The following is a 9,802-nucleotide window of genomic DNA, read 5'->3' as shown; positions in this document are numbered from 1 at the left end:
TCTTTCCCTTGTCCTTACCAAGCAGACAGAGCTCCCTGTTTTTCTTCCATGCATCCATTCATTTCCCATTTTCTTCTCTCATCTTCTGAAAAATCCATATTTACCTTATTCCTCCTCCAACTATTCCCGAAAAGCTAAATGAGACTGCAAGGTAGCATACGACAGACCATGCCAGACTTCTGCCCTAAAGTAAGTTCTATTTACATTAAACATTAACATGTAATCAATCTGGGTAATCAGAAGAGTTCTGAGCAGCTAGAAGCAGCTCCTCCTTAGGAAAGAAGAGAAATTTTAACCTTAATAATGAAAGGGGCCATAATAATTCAATCTAATAAATATTGATTTATTAACCCAGAAGTTAACCCAGAAGTTCCAGTCATGATAGTTTGAGCCCTTTCTGTCTAGGTCTGTCCTAGCATTGTCTCAGGCATTGCAATAGTTAGTTTATGTCTCTGTCTCCATTACACTGTCAGCTTCTCAAAGGTCCTGCCAAGTCTTACTCAACCTACTGTCTCCAGCCCAGTGTACAGTGCCTGGCATATCACAAGGAAATGAGTGAGAGAAGAGAGGGAAAAGGAAAGAATGGGGGAGAGAAAAAGGGAAGAAGGAGCAAGGAGAGAGACAGAGGAGAAGAAACCAACTTGTAGAGTAGCAAAATCAGATAAGTGTTCTAATCCTTAACTGAGTAAACATGGACAAGTGACTTAATCTAAGCCTCAGTTGCCTCATTTGTAAAATGGTGATAGGTTAATAATACGCACCTTAAGGGCTACTGTGAGGTTTTAAAAGGATAAATATAACGAAAGTAACAGATGCAAAGACTGAGGCATAGTAAGTGACTGATAAATAACAATTACTATTACAAGTGAATAAAATTTTTTGTAAAACGGAATTAAGTCACTGCCTGTATCATAAATGGAGGTGAGAAGGTCTTGGCCTGGGCCCCTCAAGTCTGTCCTCTGGTTTGGCCAGCCTTTTCTGGACCTTTGTTGTTGGAGAGCTATTTTGCCTACATAGCTTTCACTTAAATGGGGCTCTAAATCAAACTGTCCTCTGCCACTATTCTTCCCTGGGCTTCTGATTATAATCATGCTGCCTGCTATTAGTACAAGGATGTTTAAAACTCCTATAAAACAAGAGCTAATTGCTGATCTGCTTAATTAAAGTGAGCCTTTTGTTGTCACATTTACAAAGATAAATGAAATAATCAGCTCTGGACTAATGAGAGATAATTAGATTATGCAGCCACAATAAATAAAGACCAAAATGCTCCCGATTGTCCCTGTATGTCAAAAAGAAGGACCATGGTGAGCCTTAAAGAAATATATGTTATTGATGTTTTATCTGAACAACAGCCACTGTGGAATCCACAGAGTCACTGTGGAATCCAGCTCCCCAACTCTATTATATATTCAGATTTGCAACAATCAATAGAGAACATATCAGTGACTTCCTTGCTGGGACATTACCAATTCTTTACAAGTAGTCCTAATTTTTTAAATAGATAATAATTTTTTAAATAATGTAAAAGTAAATATAATTTAACTCCATATAATTTATTAATGAAGGGTATTTATTAATGGAGTATTAACTATCAACATTTTACAAAATGTAATAAAGACACTAAACCCTGCTTTCTTGTCTCATAATAATCTATTCAATTATTTTACTAAAAATATTGCATTAGGTATAAAAATAAAATTGATCCAATATCAATGTAGCTGACAGTAAGTAAATTAATTTATTCCTGTGTGTCAAAGCCTAAACTGCCCTAAGTCACTTCTTCTGGCCTATTCTTAAAAGGTCAACTCTGGTCCCCCAAAACACAGAGAGAGAGAGAGAGAGAGAGAGAGAGAGAAAGAATCTTAGTCCCTATAGCCAAAGGAGACCAAAGCTCTTTCACACATGAATTGATTGATATGAAGGTGAAGATAAAATTTTTACTTTGCTCAGATAAAATACAGACTGATTGCCCAAGACTGATAACATATCAAACAGACATCCCCTCCCCCCATGACAGAGATTACTACGCCTGGAAAAATACCTGCTAAACGAGTAGTTTCCTAAATATATATATATTTAGGAAAGGATATAGGGTTTCTAACTTTTTATTTTACCGATTAAGAATTTAAAAGAAAAATCTATCCTCACAATCATTTTACCATCAAAATATAGAAAAAAAAATGTAGTCTTGGAATAAAGGGCAAGGCTTTAAATGGAATGAAAGAAGCTTTATTAAGAAAATTCCTTATTTATTCTCATTTTTATTTTTCTCATTTTTTAAACTTTATTTTTCTCCTATTTGTCCTTATTTTTCTCATTTAATCTGCATCAATGGAAGATCCATCTTAGACTGACACCCCTCCAAAGGTCAGAGTTTAGCAACCACAGAGGTAGGCTATTCTGTTCCAGGTATCAACACAGCTCCCTAGAGCCTAGGAGCTGAGGATTTTTAAAGTCAATATTCTAAAGCATTTTGTAAAATTAAAGGTTCATTTGAAATAAGAATAAAGAAACCAAAGCTTTTCATGTGCACGAGCCCACAGCAGCCCCTTCTGGTCCAGCACGTGGCTGACCAGGGTTGTGATGTCTGAGGAGTAGGGCCAGCATCCAACAGAGGTCCCCCTAACCCCCACCCTGAGCAGTACTGCCTACAGAGTCTCCTGACAGTAAGGCCAATTGATTTGCTAAGAAATTGAGAAATTTCAGATACAATCTGCTTTTCAAAGCATTTCCTAATTTATGCTCTTTGTAAATGCGAATTTTTTAGAAATAAAATAAAAGAAGAAGCTTGTCATGGTGCACGGGAAAAAGCCAGAACCCCTGGCTTTATTTCCAATTCTACCACCACTGTAATCAATCAGTCTCTGACTCTTGGTCCCTCCTAACATGCAGATGAGACCTATCTCACAGGGCCACTGAGACAATGACCAGGCAAGCTGAGAGGTACAGGACAGCACCATGGGGATCTTCAACTCATTTCTGATTTCAGTCTTAGGTTGCTGGATTTAGAATCTAAATAATGTGTTTAAAGCTATACTGAATCTTAAGTCTTAAATGCAACGTCAACTTAAGCAAAATTCTACCCATAATATGTTCACAGAGCCTAGATAAGTTGGCCCTGTCTTCACTCTTGAAATAATATATTCCGGCTGCCCCTGAAAACCAAGGCATGGATACAGGGGGGAGGGAAAGAAAGGCAGTCATAGATCAAGTGTCTCAAATGTCAATAAATGGCAAAGGAGAGTTATAGAGCACATAAGAGAAGAAGGAGGTTCAGAATATAGAGCTTGGGATGCCCTCTGACCCCACTCAAGAGAGGCCCAGTAATAAATCCAGTGGTGAGGGACATCTTTAGATATTGGAGCCATCCGGGAAAGCCATAGAGAATTTTCCAGCATCATAAACAGTTTGGAAAGAAAAAGATCTAATTTGGGAAGACAGGACAGAATGGTGAAAAAGGGAGAAGATTTTGATAAGATTTTTTGTTGTTGTTTTGTTGCTATTGTTGTTGCTGCTGTTGTTATTTTACCTGAAAAATTTTATACCAATAGGTAGGGCATTTGGAAAATCCTCAGTTGCACACATTCCCTAAGTTAGGAATCTGAGGTAATAAGACAGGTGCTCTTTGCTGGGCCATGTTAAGCTGACTGCTACCTTAAGAATGATGATATCCAGCCACCCTGGCCACAGTTGGGTCTAGGCAGCTTCATTCAAAATCATAGGACAGACTTGTCTTCCTAGACTCCTTAGATTCCATATTAAGGGTATTAATCAGAGTAAGTAATAGTAGCTGCTGTAATAATCCCCAAATTTCAACTGTTTAACATAATAATAGATGATGTCTTTTTCATGCCTAGTCCATTGCAGTTCAGTTGGATGGGTAAGGGAAGGGTGCTTCATGTAGTTAGTCAGAGATCCAGGCTCCTTCAGTCTAGACCTCAGGATTCCGTGATGGATGCTCTACATTCAAAAGAAGGAGAATGGGAGAGATCTGGTGGAGTTTTAGAGGCCAGGCCTGGAAATGGTGCACATCATACACACCCATATTCCATCAGGCAGAATACAGTCACACAACTTCACTCAAAGCAAGAGAACACATAGCCTTCCTATATGAACACATGGCTTTGTCTCTATGAAAGTCCAAAGAGGAAGATCAGGAGAAGGGACAAGAAACATGGAAAAGCAACTTCTGTACTTAGGTATAATAGGTATAGCACCCCTTAGTGGGAGAACATTATTTCTTGTAGTCCTTAGAATCCTTTCTGCATTAAGCAATTCTGTTTCCCATAAATCTCCTTGAAGTTAAAAATGTTACATGGAAGAATATTAAATTTGGGATTGAAATGACTAAAATAAGGATGAAAAATGCATCTATCTCATTGGGTTATTATAAGGCTTAAACAAATAATACATATAAAGTGTTTAGCACAGTTCCTGGCACAGCATAAGCAACTGTTAAGATATTGGCTATTAGTGTGTTATGAAATCACTTTCACATATGAGGAAACTGAAGTTCTCAGAAGTAAAGTGACTTTCCCAAGCTCATAAAGCTATCATAGCATGCAAACTTTCCCACTACTAATCTTTATCCTATGGCTTTGATCCAAAATTTTGTATTGAGAGCAACACAACAGAATCTTCTAGTAAATACTGTGACAATAGGAAAACACAGTCTTCCCATTTTCTCTTTAAAAGAGTGTAATATTATCTCCTTCCCTAAATCCCTTGTTTGTCCATACTAACTCCAGGGCAACTACATTTTGGCTTCCTGAAGCAGACTTTCTCCATGGAATTATTAATTCCCTAGTCTCCCACATGGACCAAATTAACACTGCTTAGTGCTAGTGAGATCGCATTCCCTTCTGATATTGAAACCCATAATTTCTGATCAATTACAGGCTGGTTATGAAAACAATCAATTGATATTTAACTCACTGAGTCAGTAATCATTTCAATTTCACTTTGGAGTCTCCAACAGCAAACGATTTGCTATAGTATTTTGAAATGTACAACAGGCCTTTACAAAAGCAAAACAACTAATAGGCTTTTTTCCCTCTTCCTATTTCAGAGAATATGGTGTTTATTTCCATTCTTAGCATTTAAAATTTGAAATTATTGAACAGAAGAAAGTGCAGTGATTGCTACCTCAAGTTCAGTTATAAAGAAGTATGTTCCAGAGAATTATGTGCGTTTTATTCTGAAACTCTGGTATTGTCTGGAACTTGGATGATATAGTAACCTCTACAGTAATACCATGACAGTTTGTCTATAAAATAAGAACATGCACCATCATTCAGGAAACTTTTACTCTGCACATTTTCACTATGCTCATTTACTCTGTACAAAAACTTTATGATGTGGATATTTTATTCTCATTGTCCAGAGGAGCTCCCGGAAACTCAGTGAGGTTAAAGTGCCCAAGGCAGTTGAGCAGCAGCTCAGGGACTCATGCACGGGTCAGTCTGATTCTAAAGGGTCTGTCAGTAACACTTGGCCCCCCAGTCTCTATAGACAGGACCATCTGTAGGCCTGTCCCTGCCTGAAATTCTAATATCAGTTCTTTCCCTGCTTGCAGCAGCCCAATGTCATACAAAGTCCTTCACAGGCTTTGGAACTAGACAGATATTGGCTCAAATGTCTACTCTGCCTCCTTAGCTGGTGTGTGACCTGAGACCATTTGACCTTTATTTCCTCTTTTGCAAAATAGAGATACATTAGAATATTTAAATAATGTTAGAATATTTTGTTGGTATTTTGGCCAAAGCACAGGCAGCCTCTTGGGAGGCAGATGGTATGGTGGTAAGACTGACAATCACCTGAAATCAAATGACCTAGGTTTGAATTGTGACTCTACCCTTATACTCCTGTGAACTTGGACAAGTCATTTGAAACTTTAGTTTTCTCATCTAAAAATGGGGAATATTAATAATACCTACTTCTCAGGATTAATGATGTGAGTATAAATATATTTAAAGATTGAAATACTTAATATAGTACCAGGTACATAATAAGTGCTCAGTGTGCTATTATCCCTTCAGTTTTTCAGAAATACTTGCTTTTGCCTTATAACAGAGTTTCCTGACATGGCCTAAAATACCTGCTTGGACTTTCTCCTAGAATCTCTCCTACTGAGAAACTACATGGGCCTCTGCATCCATTGTAATTCTGCCCTGCTTCCCTGTCCTAGTCTGGCTTCTTCTGGCCTCTCCACCACTGCTCCACCCTTAGCCATGAACTTAGTCACATCAAGAAAAAAGAATCAGACCGGTTGTGACTTACTTACACAACCAAGGAGACCTCCATGAGGCCACATACTTATTAAGCTTATCCCCTCACTGATCAAACACATCTACCTGGAAGGACAAGTACACAACAAGAACACGAGAAACACATCTTTAGGCTTCCACAGATTCCTGGGTATACTGCTCTTCACACCTGGGGCTGCTGAGGCTGAGTTCTTTTCTTCTCCACGCTGATAACTGATCACATTCCATGATACATGGAAGTGTCGCTTTCCATTTTCAACAACTAAGTCATGCCTCCTCTTTGGTCTCCATTGCACGGTGCAGTGTAAGACACAACTCCTGAACCCCCTCAGCAGTGCTCCACAGAACAGTGAACACAGAGTGGATGGTTAATAAATACTGTTCGTTGTATTGCTAAGCATATGTTCCATAAGAAATACAGCTGTAAGTAGCATAACATTGCTATGGTGCAAATTCATTAAGGGTTAAATAAAATAGTCTTGCTTGACCCTCGATACTGTGGGTTTCCAGAATACTACATTCTTGGTTTTCCTCCTACTCACTGGTGGCTCCTTTTCAGTTCTCCCCAAATTTGTAGTGCTAAAGTGACCCTGTTCTTTCCTACTCTATCCGCCCTCACTTCCTTGTTGTATCATCAGCTCCCACGTCTTTACACACTATTTGCCAACAACTGCCAGACCTCCCCTGAATTCCACACTAAGTGATCAACCACCTATTGGAGCTAACAGATATTTCAAAATCAAATCGTCTAAAAACAATTATTGATAAGTCCTCTTCCACCTTAATCAGTGTCTACTGCATTCACTCCTTGGCATGATGCTGGACCCCTCTCCTCTCACACCCTACATTCAGTTTGTCAGAAAATTCTGTTGGCTTCACAATATATCCAGAATATGGCTACTCCTAACACCTCACCTTAAGGGACACTATCATCTTTCCTGAATTACTGTAATAACCCTCTAACTGCTTCTATTCTTGTCCCAAACAGTCTATTCTCAACACAGCAACCAGAAAGAGATAATGTCACTAGTCTGCTCAAAACCCTCTAATGACTCCTTATTTCACTCAGAGTAAAAACTGTCTTTAAAATGGTTTACAAGACCCTGAATGATTTGGGCCCAGTTATTCTTCTGATCTCATCTCCTACTACAGCCCCATCCATTCACTCCGCTATAGCCACACGGGTCTCCTTGCTATTTCCTAAACATAGGAGGCATGCCTCCCTGCCCAGGGTCTTTGCACTGGCTGTTCCTTCTGCCTGGCATGCTCCTTACCCAGATGTCCACATGGCCACCTAACTCCCACACCCTCTCAAGTATTTATTGCCTGTCTCCCTGAGGTCTAAGCTCTGTTCAGGCAAAGGTACTTGTTGGTTTTGTTCACTGCTCTATTCCTGATGCCTGGAACACTGTCCGGCACATAGAAAGTTCTCCATAAATATTTGCTGAGCCAATTGGATGATTAATTTGGGAAGTGCAGTCTCATGCCTTGACTTATGAACCAATTTTAGAATCTGACTCATAACTATTGTAGACAGTAGCCAACCGACTTTCTCATTTTTCTGCAAAAGCAGAACATTCCACTTATGATATAGATACTCTAAATAAGGTCCTAGGAAGCATTTTACAAGATTGGTACTTGATCAACAGCATGAATTACACAGAATAGAAGGCGGGAATTATAGTACATTTTAAAATTTTTACTCAAATATACACCCAGGCACACAATTACTTTCTGTAGTTTTATTTCATCTCATTAATACTTTGGATCCTTTTCTTTAATCACCTGGAAAAGCAGCATGACACAGAAGTTAAAAGAAGGGCCTGTGAACCCATATTGCATGGGCTTAAATCTCCACTCCACTGCTTACCACTATAGCTGTCACTTAACCTCTCTGGACCTTCCATTGGAGGCATTCGAGTTTAAAGGTTGGTATTAAAAATTTCTGACATGTGGTTCTCCAAGCCAGTTTGCACAGTTCTAGAGACAGGAAGTTCATTACTTGAGGTAGTCTGCTTCTTTACTGAACTGCATCATGTGTTACTAAGTTCTATATACAATATTGGACTAAAAAGCCAGTTTCCCATTATGTCCAAGCATTCATCCTAAAGTTGGCTCTTTCAGCACTGGAAAATACAAATGTCCTCTTCTACATAAGTTTCCAAATAACTTTTTTTAAAACCTCTGTTATCTGCCTGCCGGTTTTGAGCATAATAATTGTTCTGTCCTAGGGCTTCCCTGGTGGCGCAGTGGTTAAGAATCCACCTGCCAACGCAAGGGACATGGGTTCGAGCCCTGGTCCGGGAAGATCCCACATGCAGCAAAGCAACTAAGCCCGTACGCCGCAACTACTGAGCCTGTGCTCTACAGCCTGTGAGCCACAACTGAGCCCACGTGCCACAACTAATGAAGCTTGCACCCCGCAACAAGGGAAGCCACCGCAATGAGAGGCCTGCGCACCACAAGGAAGAGTAGCCCCCACTCGCTGCAACTAGAAAAAAGAAAGCCCACGTGCAGCAACGAAGACCCAACGCAGCCAAAAATAACTTAATTAATTAAAATAAAATAAAATAATTATTATGTCCTCCTTGTTCATAAATGCTTTGGGATCCAGAAGATGTTTATTGTATATTAGTATGTTCCAGGCTTTGTACCCATTTTACACCAGGTTAACATTACCTGCGCCCCTCACTATCTGCACTGGAGCAGGAACCAAATCAATGCTTGTACTAATGAGCTAACTAAATGAGCTAACACCTTCTCTCTCTGCTCACAAGTAAACTGTTTAGACAGGCAGTTCATCTGGGGCTCCTTTCCTCACAGAGATATTTTCCTTCACACACCCTCTTTCCACACCTTCTCTTTCTTAACCACTTGGTAATGATGTGTATAACAATTAGGGGTCTTGTAACTCTAGAACCTTATCATTCTAAATAATATGCAAATAAACTTTATCCTCAGCCAGCTTAATACTTCAATCAGCAATTATTTTTAATCTCTCTATATATAATTTCAAAAAGAAGTTATATATTGTACCACTCCTGAAGTTTTGGCATTCTCTTTTATTTTTCACATCTGACTCACTGCAAAAATATCTTTTGGCAGCATTCACAGAAATTTGTCAGCGAGGTTCAGTCAAGAGAATTTCAGTATGGGCCCCAGCAGACATCTCAACCAGCTTGTCCACATGTTCTGGGTAGCAGAGGCAGTTTGGCTTGATGGAAAAAGCACAAGGACTCCAGGAGCCAGACTGCCTGGCTTCAAATCCAGCTCCAGCTTGGAAGAAATGGGAGAATTCAGGCAAACTATTTAACTTCTCTGGCCCCATTTCTTCAGTTAAAATGGAGATAATAACAGCACCTGCTGCAAAGATCTGTTGGGAAGATTAAATGAGTTACTACATGTAAAGCCCTTAGAACAATAATGGGAACATATCAAAGCCTCAATAAATGTTTGCTACCATACAAAGAAGCCACTGTCCTGGCTGTCACTGGGAGAGAGAAGAGAAATTTAAGCATGATCTCCAACCACAT

The sequence above is a fragment of the Lipotes vexillifer genome, unplaced genomic scaffold (genome assembly GCF_000442215.2).
Source record: "Lipotes vexillifer unplaced genomic scaffold, Lipotes_vexillifer_v1.1 scaffold283, whole genome shotgun sequence".
Classification (NCBI taxonomy): domain Eukaryota; kingdom Metazoa; phylum Chordata; class Mammalia; order Artiodactyla; family Lipotidae; genus Lipotes; species Lipotes vexillifer.
The sequence above is the reverse complement of the archived record's forward strand: the minus strand, read 5'-3'. Positions refer to the sequence as shown.